At 49.0% G+C, this 17,136-nt stretch overlaps 1 protein-coding gene across 1 annotated transcript in view; it reads right to left on the reverse strand.

Moving 5' to 3' along the window:
* The window catches only part of LOC147708561 (chitin synthase chs-2-like), a 709,679-nt gene that overhangs the window by 632,777 nt on the left and 59,766 nt on the right, over positions 1–17,136 (reverse strand). The window lies entirely within an intron of this gene.

The raw sequence follows: 17,136 nt of genomic DNA on the forward strand, positions 1-17,136 counted from the left end.
TCGGGGCTGAACACCACAATGTCGTCTAAGTAAGCCGAGGTGAAGGACGACAGGCCTTGTAGTACGTTATTCATAAGTCTCTGAAAGGTGGCGGGGGCTCCGTGAAGGCCAAACGGTAGTACCGTGAACTCATAATGGCCTTCTGTGGTTGAAAAGGCTTTTTTATGCCGGTCCTCCTCCCTCAGCGGTACCTGCCAGTACCCTTTTTTGAGGTCTATCGTACTTATGTACTGCGCCTCCCCCAGCTTTTCTATGAGTTCGTCAATCCGTGGGATGGGATATGCATCGAACTTTGAGATGGCGTTCAGTGCCCGAAAGTCCATACAGAATCTACGAGATCCGTCCGGTTTGGGTGTGAGAACGATGGGGCTCGACCAATTGCTGTGCGAGGGGCGGATGACTCCCAGTTGTAACATGTCGGTTACCTCGCGGCGTATGTCTTGTCTCCTGGCTTCAGGGATCCGATAAGGCCGTATTTTCACCGTCTTTCCTGGCTCGGTGTCGATGCGGTGTTCTGCCATCGTGGTTTTCCCCGGGAGGTCCGAAAACACCTGTTCCTGTTTCCGCAGGACGTCCAGCAGCTCCTGTTTTTCCTCCTGTCTCAAATCATCGTTGATCACGAGTAGGGGAATCGTAGAGAGGCAAGGGTTCTCATCCGACTCAGCAAGGTGGACCGGGCGGGGGGGGTGTCCCTAGCCATTTTTTAAGCAGGTTTATGTGGTAGACTTGCTTTTTTCTGGCGTTCATTTGTAGCCGGTAACTGGTCTTACCGATCTTCTCCACGACTTGGTACGGACCACTCCACTCCGCCTTGAATTTCTGTGTGGATGAGGGCAACAACACTAGCGCCCAATCACCTTTTTCCAAGCTCCTCCATTTCTTTCCTTTATCATAAAGGGTCTTCTGTTTGTTCTGGTGTTTCTCGAGATTGGCGAACGCCAGGTCCCTTAGTTTCCCTAGCTTGGAACGCAAGTTTCGAGCGTATTCTAGAGTGTTTGCGGTTTCCTCTGGGGTTTCATTTTCCCACGCTTCCTTGGTCATGTCCAGTAAGGATCTGGGCTTTCTCCCATACAACATCTCAAAGGCCGAGACCCCTAAACTGCTTTGGGTTTGCCCTCGGATTACATACAAAGCAATGGGAAGCACCTGGTCCCATTCGTTACTGTTGACTTCCAGCATTTTTCTTAAGGTAGTTTTTATGGTGCGGTTGTATCTCTCTACTAGTCCGTCGGTTTGCGGGTGGTATACAGCGGTCCTGATCTGGTGTATATGAAGCACTTTACATACGTCCCCCATGAGGCGTGACACGAAAGGGGTCCCTTGGTCGGTTAGTATTTCCTTAGGGAAACCGACCCGGGTGAATAGCTCAAGCATCTTGTCCGCCACGTTCTTGGAGGTGGTGGACGTTAGGGGAAATGCTTCTGGGAATCGCGTGGCATAATCGACGATGACCAGGACATAAGAATATCCCTTCTTTGTTTTCGGGAGGGGTCCAATAATGTCCATACCAATTCGTTCAAAGGGAACTCCGATAATGGGGAGGGGTTGTAATGGTACCGCAGGGGGCCTCGTCATGTTTCTGGTTTGGCAAATGTCACATTGCTTGCAGTATGTCAAAGCGTCTTTGTATATCCCGGGCCAGTAAAAACACTTCAGGAGGTTCTGGGTGGTTTTCTCTGCTCCCGTGTGACCGGCGACTAAATGTGAATGCGAAAAGAATAGGACCTGTTCGCGGAATGACACAGGCACCAACAACTGCTCGGGGTCCTCTTTTCCCCCTTGGCGGTACAGCAGGCCGTTTTTGATAAACAGTCTCGGATAACGCCGGGGGTCCTCGTCTTGGGTGTGATGTGCCTTCTCCCAGGCGTTGATCAAAGTGGAGTCATTGGCCTGGGCGAATTGGAAACTGCGGTCCAATGTCCAGGGATCCGAGGAAGCTAAGGCCGTCACCGCTTCTGATGTTCTCCTGGTTACCAGTGTCCTCTTTGTCTGGGCCATGCTCCGCTTGAACATGGTCAAAAAGGCCGGGTTGTCCGTTCCGATTATCAGATCTTCAGGGAGCGTCGACAACACCCCAACCCGAACCCTTACGGCTGATCCATCCTGGGGTACTAGGGACAATAGAGCGACGGGATATGGTTTCACATCCCCGTGGACACATCGGATGTATACTTGTTCGTGGGGTATGAGCTGGTGGGGCCTTACGTGGTGGGCCTGAACTACCGACTGACGGCAGCCAGAATCCAGGAGCGCCTGCACCGGGTTACCGTTTATCCTCATACTTACGCGGTATGCGTGTCCCATCTCGGCCGAGTAGAGGACGGTGCGAGGCAGATATCCTACTTCCATTGGTTCGTCGGCTGGTCTTCTCCTGGGGCAATTTCGGGCTATATGACCCCAGGTCCCGCACTCAAAGCACTCTGGCCCCGTGTGAGGGAGGGGTTCGCTTTTCCAGGAACGGGGTTTGGGTGGTTCTGGAGCCCGCAGGAGTTTTTTCTCAGATCTGAAGGGCGTCTTCCCCTTGTCGGTCTCCAGGGCCGGCAAGGGTCTCTGTTGTACTCTGGAATAAGTGTTAGCCATCTCTACGGCTTGAGCTGTCGTCAGATCAGGATGTTGTTTTAGCCACCTCTGGGTGGCAAAGGGTAGCGCCTCTACAAACTGTTCCAGGTAAATCCGGTCCATTATTTCCTCTTTGGTACGTTCGGTCGGGCTGAGCCATTTGTCGGCGGCCATCTTCAGTCTGACAAAGAGGGTTTTTGGCGTTTCTCCGGTTACACCTCGTTCTCGCCGGAACCTCAGCCGGTAAGCTTCCCTGTCCAATCCAAGATGGTCCAGGATAATCCGTTTGATATCGGTATATGGGGTATCACCTCTTGGATTTGCCACCTGGTAGGCGGCTTGGGCCTCGCCAACCAGCAGTGGGGCCAAAAAAAACGGCCATTTGGCCCCAGGCCAACCACAGGCTCTGGCCGCCCGTTCAAAGTTTAACAGGAAAGCATCGGGGTCCTCTCCAGGTTGATACTTTTGTAGAGAGACCCCTCCTATGGTGTGGGGTATGTTACTGACTGACACCGGGCCTGACGTGAGAGGGGGGTCCAAAGCACGGGCCGTCACGGCGGTTTTTATCAGTTCTCGATCGGCTTCTGCTGCCCTGAGCTGTTGCTCTGCCAACCTCTCCAGCCTCTCCTGCCCTTGCACCAAGGCTTGCACCACGCTCTCCATCTTCTGGTCGCAGATGGCTATGTTGCCCGCATTCTCCACCACTGTAACGGCGGGACCAGAAATGGGCAGGAGACGTGTTTTTGTTACTCTTGCTTTTAATTGCTCATATAGCGCATCAGTACAGGTCTTTCTAACTGTGGACCTCCGTGGGGATCTGCTTCTCTCTCGGTGTTGTTTCTTCCGGGTTCCCTCTTCTTTCCTTCGGACCGGACTCCGCCGCTCAGGGGGATCTGGAGGCTCCGTGCTGGCCGCCCACGCCGATGCCGAAGGGGAGAAAGGAAAAGAGAGGCAGGTATCAGAAATGCGCCACTGTTAAGCAGGTGGAAACACAGGGATGGGGTAGTGAAGGAAACACTTAGTATAGTGCTCTTGCTATCTTAGTTTACAGTCAAGGAGGAGGGCGAGTGCTCGTGCTTTCCCCCCTGGGGACCTCCCTCAGGTTCCTCCCTCCCCGATCTGCTAATAGTCGGGCTTTATCAGAGAACCACCCCAGGAAGCGTTTACGTACCTCCGTGAGCCGTACCCCTCCTGGCGTACGGCTGGGCGACGCGTGGTGCTGGCCTCCAGGCTTTCCCCGTTCTTCCTTGGGTGTCTCGACGTCTCCTTCCTCCTGCAAGGCTCGGTCCGAACTGCTCTCGGATAACAGCTCCCAGGTCCGCTCTTGATCCGCCGACTCTCCTCCGGAGCGAGGGGTCTCGTCTATCCTCCAGATGCTGTCGCTCCGCTTGTCCTCGCTTTCTCCGCTTCCTCCTCTCCTCCACTCCGCTCCTCTTTCTCGTCCTTCTTCTCTCCGCTCCTCCACGCTGCTTCCCGCCACTCCGCTCCTCTCCACTCTGACCTCTCCTCCGGTGTATAGACACCCCTGGGGTTGGGCGTTCTCCTCTTTTATCCACCTGTGTGACTCCTCCCCTTCTTAACCTCCGGGCTGGTTAAAGGGCCACACGTCCTCTTCGTCACAACTGTAGGAGTCGGGGCTGTACCACTCCGAATACTGCGTGGGCTGTGGAAAGAAGAGGGGGGGTCACAATGGGTCAGTTCGCGCCCTGTTGCAGGGCTCCCCAGGGGGACCCCGTTACACTGCCATTCAGCAGCACTGATACTTGGTCCTGAATCCAAAAGTGGACCCAGCTTTAATTTTAAGAACCCTGACGGAAAGTGCACCCTGCTTTAAATTTGAAGAACCTGAGTGCTTCTGCCCTCTTACTCTCCCTGCTCTGCCAGTGGTTTTCTAATTACCCATCTGCCTCCTTCTACCCCTCTCTGACTCTGCCCTTCTGCCCTCTTACTCTCCCCTCTCTGCCTGTGGTTCTCTTACTGCCTCTCCTTCTCTGCTTTCCTACTCTCCCCGCTCTGCCTGTCCTCTGACTGCCACTCTGTCCCTGCCCCACGCTCTTTCTCTCGCCACTCTGACTGCCCCTCTGTCTCTGCCCTCTTACAGTCAGAGCTCTGTCTCTGGCCCAACTGCCCCTTTCTTACCTCCTGCCACTCTCTGTCTCTGCCCCACTGTTCTCCCTGCCTCCCAGGCTCTCCCTCCTCTTACTCTCCCCTCTCTGCCTGCGGTTCTCTTACTGCCTCTCTTTCTCTGCCCTCCTACTCTTCCCACTATGCCTGTCCTCTTACTGCCCCTCTGTCTATGCCCTGCTCCTATGTCCCTGCCCTACACTCTTTCTCCCGCCGCTCTAACTGCCCCTCTGTCTCTGCCCTCTTACACTCAGAGCTCTGTCTCTGGCCTGACTGCCCCTCTCCCTCCTTCTGCTACTCTGCCCCGCTGCTCTCTCTGCCTCCCAGGCTCTCTCCCCTCTTACTCTACCCTCTCTACCTGCGGTTCTTTTACTGCCTCTTTCTCTGCCCTCCTACTCTCCCCGCTCTGCCTGTCCTATGACTGCCCCTCTGTGTCTGCCCTGCTCCTCTGTCCCTGCCCTGCTCTACCCTCTCTCTCGCCGCTCTGACTGCCCCTCAAAAACCCCAACACAAAGAAGCAACCAACAAAAACTGAGCCTGGCAAGAAAAACACACAGGCAGTCGGTAAAGCACCAAGAAACAAAATGTGGCAAACTAAGTCACTTTACAATTAAAGGGTGTCAAGTTTTAAATTAAAATGTACAAATCGGCAGATAGCAGTACAACAACTGCATCAGTTATGCAACTATGGGTAAAATCACGCACACAGTAGCTAATTAAAACTTTTTAGTAAAATACAAAAGCACACATACTAGCCACTTACTGATCTAATCGGTTTCAGGGACAGTCAGATGGAGCCATAAAATACAAATTCGTCACCTCGTGAGACAGGGTGCACCATCTGGACTCTGCAAGCAGTGAGGCAGCCACGAGTCCCAGACAACTGCAGTGGACACCTGCACAACCTTGCATCCAGGCCGCCACCTGGTCCAGGGGTCTGCTGCTGGCTGCCAAACAATCCATCACTGTGTAGTGCAGCACACGTGTGATGCACCTACAATTTAGCACCGGAAACAGAAAACTCGAGTCTGCGCAGTGTGTCTTCAGGAATCCTGTGGACACCCTGCGCAGATTCAATTTATACGCTTCCCGCCTGCCTGGAGCCTCCACCCCACCCCTTGCCAACTCGTCACAGGGTGGGACCAACCCCCCTGTGACGAGTTGGAAATGGGTGGGGTAGCCATGCTTTTCACTCCTGATTGACGTGAATCCCGGGCACTACAGGGCTTAAGCCTGAAGCACCCGGGGTTATCTTTACCCCCGCGTCATCAGGGGGTGGAGACTGATCCTTGGGCTATGTGTTTGCCGACTTGATGACCTCACATACCTCAGGTCGGTGAGCTCTTCAGCCCGGCAAATAGTTTGCCCAACGTCACTCAGCATTACTTATAGCCCCAACAGAGAAAACAAGGATGCATTGGTATACGAGCTAATTTAGGTGAATGCAGCAGCCTGCATTTTCTAACCGCAAGATCGCCGACATCCACAACAGCTTCGGCGCACCATCCACGCACCCTACCGCCGAACCAACGCCCCCCACCGCCACCCCCCGCACCTGGACCACGGTGACCACCGAAGACACAGCCCACACGATGAACACCATCCACTCCAGATCTCCGACCGACCCCTGCCCCCACCACGTCTTCAACAAGGCCGACTCCATCATCGCACCCCAACTGCGGAACATCATCAACATCTCCTTCAACACCGCCACCTTCCCGGAGAGCTGGAAGCACGCCGAGCTCAGCGCCCTAGTGAAGAAACCAACAGCGGACCCCACCGACCTCAAGAACTTTCTCCCCATCTCGCTCCTCCCTTTTCCTGCCAAAGTCATCGAGAAAACCGTCAACAGACAGCTTGCCTCCTTCCTCGAGACGAACGGATCCCTTGACCCCTCGCAGTCTGTTTTCCGAGCCAACCACAGCACCGAGACCGCCCTCATCGCTGCCACAGACGACATCAGAACCCTGCTCTACAACGGGGAAACAGCGGCTCTCATCCTTCTGGATCTCTCCGCAGCGTTCGACACGGTCTGTCACCCTACCCTAGTCCAACGCCTGAGCAACACAGGTGTCCAAGAGAAGGCTCTGGAATGGATCATCTCATTCCTCGCCGGAAGAACACAGAGAGTCCGCCTCCCCCCGTTTCGATCCGAGGCCACCGAAGTCATCTGCGGCGTACCGCAAGGATCATCACTCTTCAACGTCTACATGAGACCCCTTGCAGCCATCGCACGCCAACACAACCTCAACATCATCTCCTACGCTGACGACACCCAACTGATCCTCTCCCTCACCAGTGACCCCGCCAACGCCAGAACTAGCCTACACGAAGGGAAAGACGTCGCTGAGCGGATGAAGAGCAGCTGCCTGAAACTGAACTCAGACAAGACGGAAGTCCTCATCCTGGGACCATCGCCCTCCGCCTGGGACGACACCTGGTGGCCCCCAGCCCTAGGCAGCGCACCCAAGCCAACAGACCACGCACGCAACCTGGGCTTCATCCTGGACTCCTCCCTCTCGATGACCAGACACGTCAATACCGTCTCCTCATCATGCTTCAACACCCTACGCACGCTCCGTAAGATCTTCCGATGGATCCCGACCGAAACCAGGAAGACGGTCACCCAGGCACTCGTCACAAGCCGACTGGACTACGGAAACACCCTCTACACCGGAACCACAGCCAAGCTACAGAAAAGACTCCAACGCATCCAGAACACCTCCGCCCGACTCATCCTGGACAACCCCCGACGCAGCCACATTTCCGGACTCCCTCCCCACCCACCTCCGGCTGACCCAGGACCATCTCACCTTCAGGAGACAACTCAAGACCTGGCTATTCGAGCAATAGCAGACCCCCCTTCCCCCAAGTGCCTTGAGACCCTCCGGGTAAGTAGTGCGCTATACAAATGCTATGATTGATTTATTGATTATTAGCAAACAGTGTTTTTGGGGGGGAGAATGTGAACCAGCAAATGCTGTTTTTATTGTGGAGAATGTGATAGGGTGGAGAATGTTAGAGAGATAAAATTAAAGGGGGCGGTGCCCCGATGCCCTGTACGAGAAACCGCCACTGGTAATGGAGAAACTCAATTAAGAGTGGACACATCGCATGGACATCACACTGCTGTTGCCTGTAAATGAGTTGCTTATGTCTCTGCCCCAAATGTAAATTAACTTCCTCTTCCTAGGCAGATGTGGAAGCCTAGATGAAATAAAACACATGCAATAATGGTTGCTGTAAGTAACACTGATATTTTAGGCACGTTAGTAAAAAACACAAATGATTGAACAAACTTGGTCATGGGACGGTACTCGTGCTTCCATATTCAACCTTCCTCAAATGCTTTAAACTATGGACTCAGTTCAATAAGCTAAATCTGGTCTATGTGAAACAACAACATGTATAATTTTTACACCTGTCAGTAGGCCACAAAGTGATTCCTCACAGGCGTAAATGGTTTTACGAATTTGGACATCCCCTATTTTGCGATTCAGGAGCCTATTACCAATTCGCAAAACAGGTTAAGGATTCAGTAAAGACGAAAGAGCATGTTTTTTAAAAAAAAAATGTTATTGCCATTTTCAAGACTTACAAAGTCAACAATAGAAAAACATCGACCTTTGCACAACAACATCCATTCTCTAGCTTGTATATATTACATTTGTGTCCCCGCGGACAGTCTTTCCACTTCACAGTAAGTACATGCATTTAATGGATTTGATGCATTTTTAAATATTCAATTAAATACACCCAGTGGATTCCTTGGCCGCGAACTCGCTGGAAGTTCTTATTCGTATGTCAGCAGGGTATCTTTGCAGTATGTCAGATCTACAATCCATTGTTTGACAGTAGGTGCATTTGTCCCGTTCCAATTAATTGAAATACGGCGTTTGCCATTAACAATGCAACTGCACAAAACTTACGCCTTGTAGCTTTCACATTCGGTGCCAGACCCAGCAAACATAAGCGAATTGTGCATTCTACATGAACAGCAATCATATCACTTAATAACTTCATGACCTTTTCCCAGTATTCTGCCAACCTAGGACCCCCTCAGGCAATATGGATGAAGTCAGCTCCCTCTGCACGACATCGTTTGCATTTCGAATCCGTGCTTAAGCCGTAACTATGGAGTCGCTCCGGTGTATAATAGGTCTGGTGTAAATATTTAAAGTGTATTATTCTTAGGTTACCGTTAGGTGTCAGCAGACCCTTGAGTGTACATGCAGATGTCGTCAATGGGGTAACTAGACTGTCATTCCATTTGTCTAATGCTTTCCCTGCATTACCCAGTACATCTTCTTGTAATTTAGCATAAAGTTTAGAAACCATGTGATGTGCTGTGGTTGTTGTGAGCAATAATTGTAAGGGAGACAGTTGCTGAGGTTCCCAAGGGTAAGATGGATATAATTCTCTTATTGCCCTGTGCAATCTGTAATATGTGAATTTGAAAAGTGGCGTCCGGGTACTTATGAATGTCAATTTGTCAATGGTCCTAAAGCGTCCATCCTGAAACAGATCCCCCATCATATCTATACCTACTTGTTTAAGTAGATCCATTCCCACCTTTTCTTGAGTGACCGAAATTGCAGGATGGTGATGTAGTGGAAGTGCAGCTGCATACATTGGCAGTTTGTTTGCTTTCTTACCCATTAAAAGCCAAGCTTCATTAGTTGCGTCAATCGTATTTATGTCCTGAGCATGCAGCGGTGGTCGCCGGTGCGGCAAAATAGCTGATAGAGGTATAGGTAGTGCGTCTCCTCCTTCTATTGCGACGTGTGTGAGAAATGGGATTTCATGATACCAGTAATGTGCATATTGTGCTTGTGCACATAAATAATAAAGCAGAAAGTCTGGTACTCTAAACCCACCCTGCGAATATGGCAAAGTTAATGTACGCAACTCGATCCTTGCTTGTTTCCCTGCCCATATTAGGTTGAGTATCATTGATTTTATTCTGCGGAACTCTGCCATTAGTGGTTTTATGGGAATGTTATTGAACAAATAAAGGAGTTTTGGCAATATAACCATTTTCACTATAGCCGCCCTCTCCGCTAGTGACAGAGGTAGGTTGTTGCATCCCTTGATTTTGTCCTCCACACCACTGATCACCCTGCCATAATTTGTGCGAATGACGAGTTCTGGGACTCAGTGGAACCAGACCCCTAAATATCGAATTGGTTCTGTTTGCCATTCTAAAGGATAGTCTGTAGGGAATGGGCAAGTGGTGTCAGTCAACGGGACAATTTGCTATTCGGACCAGTTTATTTTTAGTCCAGAATACTGTCCACATTTTATATACTCACGTAACAAGGGATTTAGGTGTTGTTCCGGGTCCTGGACATAAAGTAGCATATCATCCGCACATAATGATATGTGTAATGAGCGTTGTGGGAATTGGAGTGCGGAGTAATGGTGTCCTTGTCGGATTTTGCATGCTAGTGGTTCCAACACAAGGGCAAACAATAGAGGAGACAGGGGACAACCTTGCCTTGTACCTCTGGATATTTTAATTGGGTCCGATATGTATTTAATAATGATAATGCGCGCCGATGGGCTAGAGTATAACATTGACACCCATTGTAAAAATACAGGCGGGAAGCCCATGCGTCTCAGAACCGCATGCAAATAGGGCCATTCAATAGTGTCAAAGGCTTTAGCCGCATCTAGTAGTATTGCCGCTGCTTTTGTTTGGGGGATCAAATAATGTGACAGCGCAAATAGCGTTCGTGTGTTGTGTGACGTTGATCTAGCTGGGATGAATCCCGACTGGTCCGGTAGGAACAACAGCGGCATCAACGGTTGGATTCGCGTGGTGATTAAAATAGCAATAATCTTTGTGTCCACATTTATTAGTGAAAGGGGCCTGTACGAATCGCAGGATTCTGGACCTTTATCTGGTTTGAGCAATGCAATCAACATAGCATCCCCATACATCTGCACCAGTTTCCGGAGCAGCCAAGTCTACAAATGTTTTATAAAATTCAGACGTGAAGCCGTCAGGGACCAGCGCCTTCCCGTTTGGCAGTGACTTAATAGTGTCAGTCACTTCCTCCACAGTAACCGGCCTTGACAGGTATTCTCTATGCAGCTCTGACAGCCACGCAATTGAGACATCAGCCAAGTATGTCATGATTTCTTCATCAGTAGCAGTTGGACGTGAAGTGTATAGATCCCCATATGTGTTCATAAATTCATGCAGTATTGTATGTGTCTCATGCATAAGAGTCCCCTCAGAACTTTTAATCACCTGTACCAATTGTGGGGCACGCCCTGTGCCAATTTTGTTCGCCAAAGTTTTCCCTGGCCTACCACCTTCATCATACATACGTGCATTTTGTCGTTTCATGATGTATTTTAACTCATCATCCGCAAAGGACTGGTATTCGGCCAGAGTTTTCTTTATGTCGCCTAATAGTGTGACATCTTGTGTTCGCTCCTACTGCTGTTCTAGAGCACGCAATGTATTTTCACGTACGTAGAGTTGTTGTCTGATGTCTTTGAGGATGCCTGCAGTGGTGCTGATACATAAACCCCTAATTGTCGCTTTAAACGCCTCCCATAATAGCCCTCGGTCTTCAGTCGTAGGGGCATTTAATTCAAAGTATTCCACTATAGGATTGTGAATGGTGTTGGTGTACACTGCATCTAGTAGCGCCTTAGCGTTAAACCTCCAGCTAAAAGGAGGCGGGGAGTAGTGTGGTATTATGGGCGACAGGAGAACTGGGTTATGATCAGATAGTGTTCTGGGCAAATGTTTGATCGAGTTTACCCAAAGTGATATTTCCCCAGTACCTAACCAATAGTCAATGCGCCCAACTATTGCTAGGAGCAGTGATGTGAGTGGCTTCTGTTTGGTCTGGGTGCCTTGCCTTCCATATGTCTGTAAGATGTTAATCTAACAAAGTATCTTGTAACACGGCCAGTGCTCGTTTGTGAGGCTCCGTCCTACGACCGGAGCGGTCCAGATTGTTCTGCAATGCTACATTAAAGTCACCCCCCCATAGTAACGGGATATCTCGGAGGTCCGATAGAGCACGCCATATCTTGTGGTAAAACCCAGGATCATCTATATTTGGTCCATAAGTATTTATTATTGCATTTTGTTGGCCACGTATGACCCCCACAACTATCACGTAATGACCCTCATCGTCCTTAATGAACTCTCTGACAGTAAAGTGCATTCCCTTTCTGATGAGAATAAGAACACCTCTGGAGTATGTGGAATAGTTTGAGCTGTGCGCTGACTCTACCACCTCAAGCCAATTTTTTAGTTGTAATTGCTGCAACATGTGTCTCTTGGAAAAGAGCAATTTCTATGTTTTGCCTGTCCAAGTATGCAAATATTTGACTGATTTTTTTCGGGTTGTTCAACCCTCTGGCATTCCAGGTTAGGAGATTTATATGTTTTGGTTGCAATATATCAGCGAACCTTAGTGTAGCAACATATCATACTGGGCAGAATTTACATTTTCAGCATACAGATCTGTAGAATGCCATCCCCGGGCCACAGCAACATTACAAGCCACCGTAAATAGCCAACAGTCTGAGACGTCTCTCAAGTGCTTTCGTCTATTAACAACAACCCAACATCCCCACACTCCCGCCACCCACTTCAGTATCCCAATTATGCCAAAGACAGACCCATGTAAAAAACAAACTTAAATTCAAACCATGATTGGGGAGAACCCATTTGGGGGGTCCACCCGGTACACACATCTGCATCCACATAGTGGATGTGGTCAGGTGCTCATTAACTGTACGATTGTGGGACAGTCCGACTGTGTACAGGAAGCTAGTCAATCTCAGGTGGAGCTTAGCTAAGAGAAGGCGCAACCTTCAGCCCAACATCCTCCCAAACATGCAATAAGTCCCTACATAGACTACATCTACTGTTCGTAGGGCAGAAGTGATTATATTTTCCCTGTGTAGGGTCGAAGGTCCACAAAGTCTACACAATATAGCGTCCCTCTATATAGTTCCGCATCTTCTCAATCTTTCACACAAAATCTGCCTGATGCACATTATATGCCAACAACTACGTTTTAGTGCATTTCTTTATCTCCATTCCTCACACATACAATATAACTTTTAGTACGTGATCTTGATTTAATACAAACAGTACATCAGCCAGCAACAGTTCTTGCCCAGCAATTGTTGACAGACAGGACCCCACATGAGTTCCAGCAATGGGCAGCAGTCCATCACAGCCAGTCAACTGGAGCGGATGGTCGCGCCATCCACGCCAAAAATCCAGAGTTTCTTCATGTGCATCTTAACAGCAGGTCAGCCATGTGGCCCATCCCTAGCAAACAATAAACAGCCAAAGATAGGTGCACATTTGCTCCTTACCAGAAGTATGGTCTCCAGATATAGTCCCTCTTACTTTACCAATACCATCTCAGTCCGAATCTGGTGGATGTTCTTCCCTGCTTTTCTCTCTTCGTTTGCGAGTGAGTATCTTAATGAACTCCTACGCAGCTTGCGGCGTCTAAAGTATAGTGGAGCGCCCATCCTGTGTCACCTTAAGTCGCGAGGGGTAGAACATGGCATATTTCACGCCCAAGTCTCTCCATTTTTTCTTCGCTGAGATTTCTTTTCTTGCCAGCTGTGTAACCCGGATAGAATTCCAGTTTGTTTCCTTGATAGTTAATTTCGCCTTTTTCGTGGGCTAACCTCAGAATGCCATCTCTATCTCTGTAGTTGAGAACACAGGCAACAATCAATGCAGAGGGCCACCTGGCTTAGATCGAGGGGCGAGAGATTCATGTGCGCGTTCCACCAGCAACATTATTGCGGCGGGACCTCGCTTCCAAGTCCTCCGTCTTATTTTGGATAACTTCCAGAACCTTCTCCATCGTAGCGCAGGATTTTGTTGTGGATCGGGATTCATCTTCAAATGCAGAGAGTCTGGTCTCTGCTTCAACCAGACGCTCCCCATGTTTGTCCAACTTGGCCGCCATTTTATCCACTCTTTGTGTTATAGTATCCAGTTTGCCGTTAATGTCTTGAAGGCTTTGTTGGATGGCCTGCAGAACTTGTTCCATCCCGCCCTTACCAGCCGTTTCAGTCTCCAGCTCGGTATCCGACTGCACATTTGCGCACTTTGTTTGATTCTTTGCCTCAAATTGTAGTTAGGCTTACTGCTTTTTAGGTTTGCCCATCTCCGCACGTCTCTGTGTCTCTTGGTTAGGGGGCCAATAGTTCCAGTCCGTGTTATCCAAAGTTGTCTACAGCGCAGTAGGTACAACACCATGCTGTATAACATTACCACCTCATATGTACAAGAGTGTCCCCATCGATGTTCGATCGCATGCGACGCCGTCACTCAAGCTCCGCAACACCAGGTCTTCAACTCACCAGAGTGATTTCATCTATCACCGTTCTCAGGGACCCGCAGCACCGCATTACGTAATAGAGTGCCACAGCAGTCGGCTCTCTCTTCTACAACCCAAGGCACACCAATTATCACAGCATGTCGGGCATCTTTTATAGTTGAGCAGGAGTGGCTATTAGTAGACACGTCTTTGAGTCTCCAGTGCAAGTCAACAGTTCACAAGAGTCGTTTTTTCTTTTTTTTGTTATGTACTTAGCCAGTATTCCCTCGCTGTGCGTGAAGCACTCAGAGACACGTGGCACTGCAACAAGACATGGCAGCATAGAATCAGTAGTATGACTAGAGGGCAGAATGCGCATGGAGTCCACAGTATAACAGCCACCGCAGGCGATTCATGTGCACTGGGTTATCGTTGTTGGGGCTTAGAGCGCCTCGCTCCATTTGCCGAGTTTCATCATGGCACCGCTATCCAGCCCTCGCGTCATACCCAGCAACTAAAAAACAGTGGGGCTCGCCGTTGTGTTGCGCTTGCCCTGGCAGATCGCTCCTGTGTGCCGCGTGTGTGCCTCAATGCCGTATGCATGCGAGCAGTAGTTTACACCACAAACGAACAGTGACTCTCTCCATTTCACAATGTGAAACGCCCGCTATATGTCGCTGATATATCCGCCCGCCATTTTGGATTTATCGTGATCTGTGCCAAGCTGTAGCATTCCCCTTACTCCCCTGCAGTCATTTCAACATTATTCTGCCAGTTTATGCGCAGCGTTCTTCGGTTCCTTTACTCAAACTTTCCACGGCTGTCTTACTGTTATGATCTCGCTGCTTGGCTGCGGCTCCACCGTCTCCCGGGAATTTCTGGTCCGTCAGGGCGCCACCATCTTAGCTCCGTCCGTAGTTGAGCTGCGGGCAATAGTTTACCACATTTTAGCACCTGCTGATGCCTTTTCATGCAGGGTTTGTGTCGCCTTTCTGTGCTTGACACCTTCCGATCCCGGATTCTGTGAATGTTGGTAGTTTACATGTTCGCTAAACGGGCCTAATTACCCATTTAGCACCCGACCGGCGGAGCTGTCTTAAGAGGCAGCCATCCCGCAGTGCGCCCTCTAGCGCCCCCCTGGGAAGAGCATGTTAAGGACGTCTCTTTTGTAATAGCGACTCGCAAAGGTATGCATGAATGTTTTACAACTGCAATGCAATTGCAAAACATTCGCAGTTGGTGGTAACCCATGCGCAAATGGGAAGGGGTCCCCAATGGACCCCTTCCAGTTCATGAATATGTGTAAAAAAGTTTTCTAAGAGCAGGCAGTGGTCCCACGGACCACTGGCAACTCTTAAAAATGAAAAGTAAACATTTTTGTTTTTGAAACACATCCTGTTTTCTTTTAAGGAAAACAGGCTGCATTTAAAAAAAACTGTCCTTTATTTAAAAGAAAACACCGACACAGTGGTCTGCTGCCCCCAGCAGGCCACTACCACTATTTTTTTAGCGATTCCCAATGGGTCGCAAATTGCCATCTACCTCATGAATATCATTGAGGTAGGTCAACTGCAACCCACTGGGAATCGCACAGTATTAAACACGGTGTAGTATATAGCTGTTTGCGATTTCCTAATAGCAAATTGCAAAAATGTGGTATTAGGAAATCGCAAGTGGGAATCTTTGTACATGTGGTCCCTGGTGTGCAAGAGATTCTGAATTCTTAATACATATCTCACAAAGCAAGACTTGCCAGCCACTAGGACTAATGATCTAATGATGATGGGAATATGAAAATAAACATCCAGAGAGTACGGAGTGTTGACAAACTCTCGAGTTCTTGTTATGGGTAGTGTCAATGTTTGTAAGAATGCATCTTGAAAATTGTTTTGGCTGGAAATGTTTTTAGCTTTCATAAGTCCAAAATTAGCCTTAGCTCTCTTGTATGTTTTTTAAATAAGAACAGAATTGATCAAATTCCAATTTCTTTTCTTCTTGAGGAACTTTCATAATTGTGTTCTTCTGCAAAGGTTCCTGGACTGCCTACAGTAGTGCCTCTCCCTGTTACAAAGATCTAAGTAGAGCAGTCTTCTTCAAAAACAAGATTCTGATTCCCGTTTGACACCACCTTTAAAAGCCACGATCCGTAATGCCTGTTTTTCAACTGTAAACTAAGGGCCATATTTACGAAGTAATTTTCCAGTCAATATCTGGCTCAATCGCAGAATCATCACACCTCCAATGCTGGAATGCACATATTTGGCTGGGGAATCGATGACTCTGATGGCAATGCCTTACCTCTAGAAAAGGGAAGGCCAGTAAGCTTTACCTGCTGACCGCTTAGCAGGGAGTAGCTATCTGTGACTAGAAAGGAACAGTCAGCAGGCCAAAAGGAAGCTTTAGCACTACCTTTTAGAACTTGGAGATACCAGGGAAGGCTTCTTCTATTCATTCCCAGGACCCTCCTAGACAGCCCATACCCTGACAGAGTAGCTGGCAAATACAGATATTCCATCTATCACACTTCCTGGGCTGGAATATACATATTTGGCAGTTAGGCTCCAGCCACAGCAGGAGGGAAAACCACTGTTGACGAAAGAGTGACCCAGAAGTTGAAGACAGGCCTGCATGATAGCAGCTGGCTCCTGCTATCTTCAAATAGTGCCTGCTGCATATTTTTGCAGTAAGGCAAAGAAGAAGTGCTGCAAAAGGAAGTGAATGAAAGTGGAAAAATAGAGGAAATACTAAAGGCTGGGGGAACAGGTAAGTCTTGAGAACCTGACAAGGGAGACAAGACTTGGGGTAGTATCAATTCCACCCCTACTCATCAGTTGATACTTTAAAAGTATGCAAAGTCAGGCTGACTCAAGAATGGGAAATGTACAGATCAATGCAGATATAAAGCAACTCTATGATCAGTCGTTTCTTAGAGCAGTGAACTGGCTATCCAACTTACAAAAAGTAGCAAAACATTTCTCCTCAATTTTTGAGCAAACCCTCACACATGCAATTCAAGCAATGGACACCATATTTCCTGGATAGGACTAACCCAGGAACTTTGTCCTAAATATCTGTACATTGCACTTTCTTGATTCCTGCTCAGCAAATCATATACAGGGAATTTGGGTTG

The sequence above is a fragment of the Lissotriton vulgaris genome, chromosome 6, assembly GCF_964263255.1.
Source record: "Lissotriton vulgaris chromosome 6, aLisVul1.2, whole genome shotgun sequence".
Classification (NCBI taxonomy): domain Eukaryota; kingdom Metazoa; phylum Chordata; class Amphibia; order Caudata; family Salamandridae; genus Lissotriton; species Lissotriton vulgaris.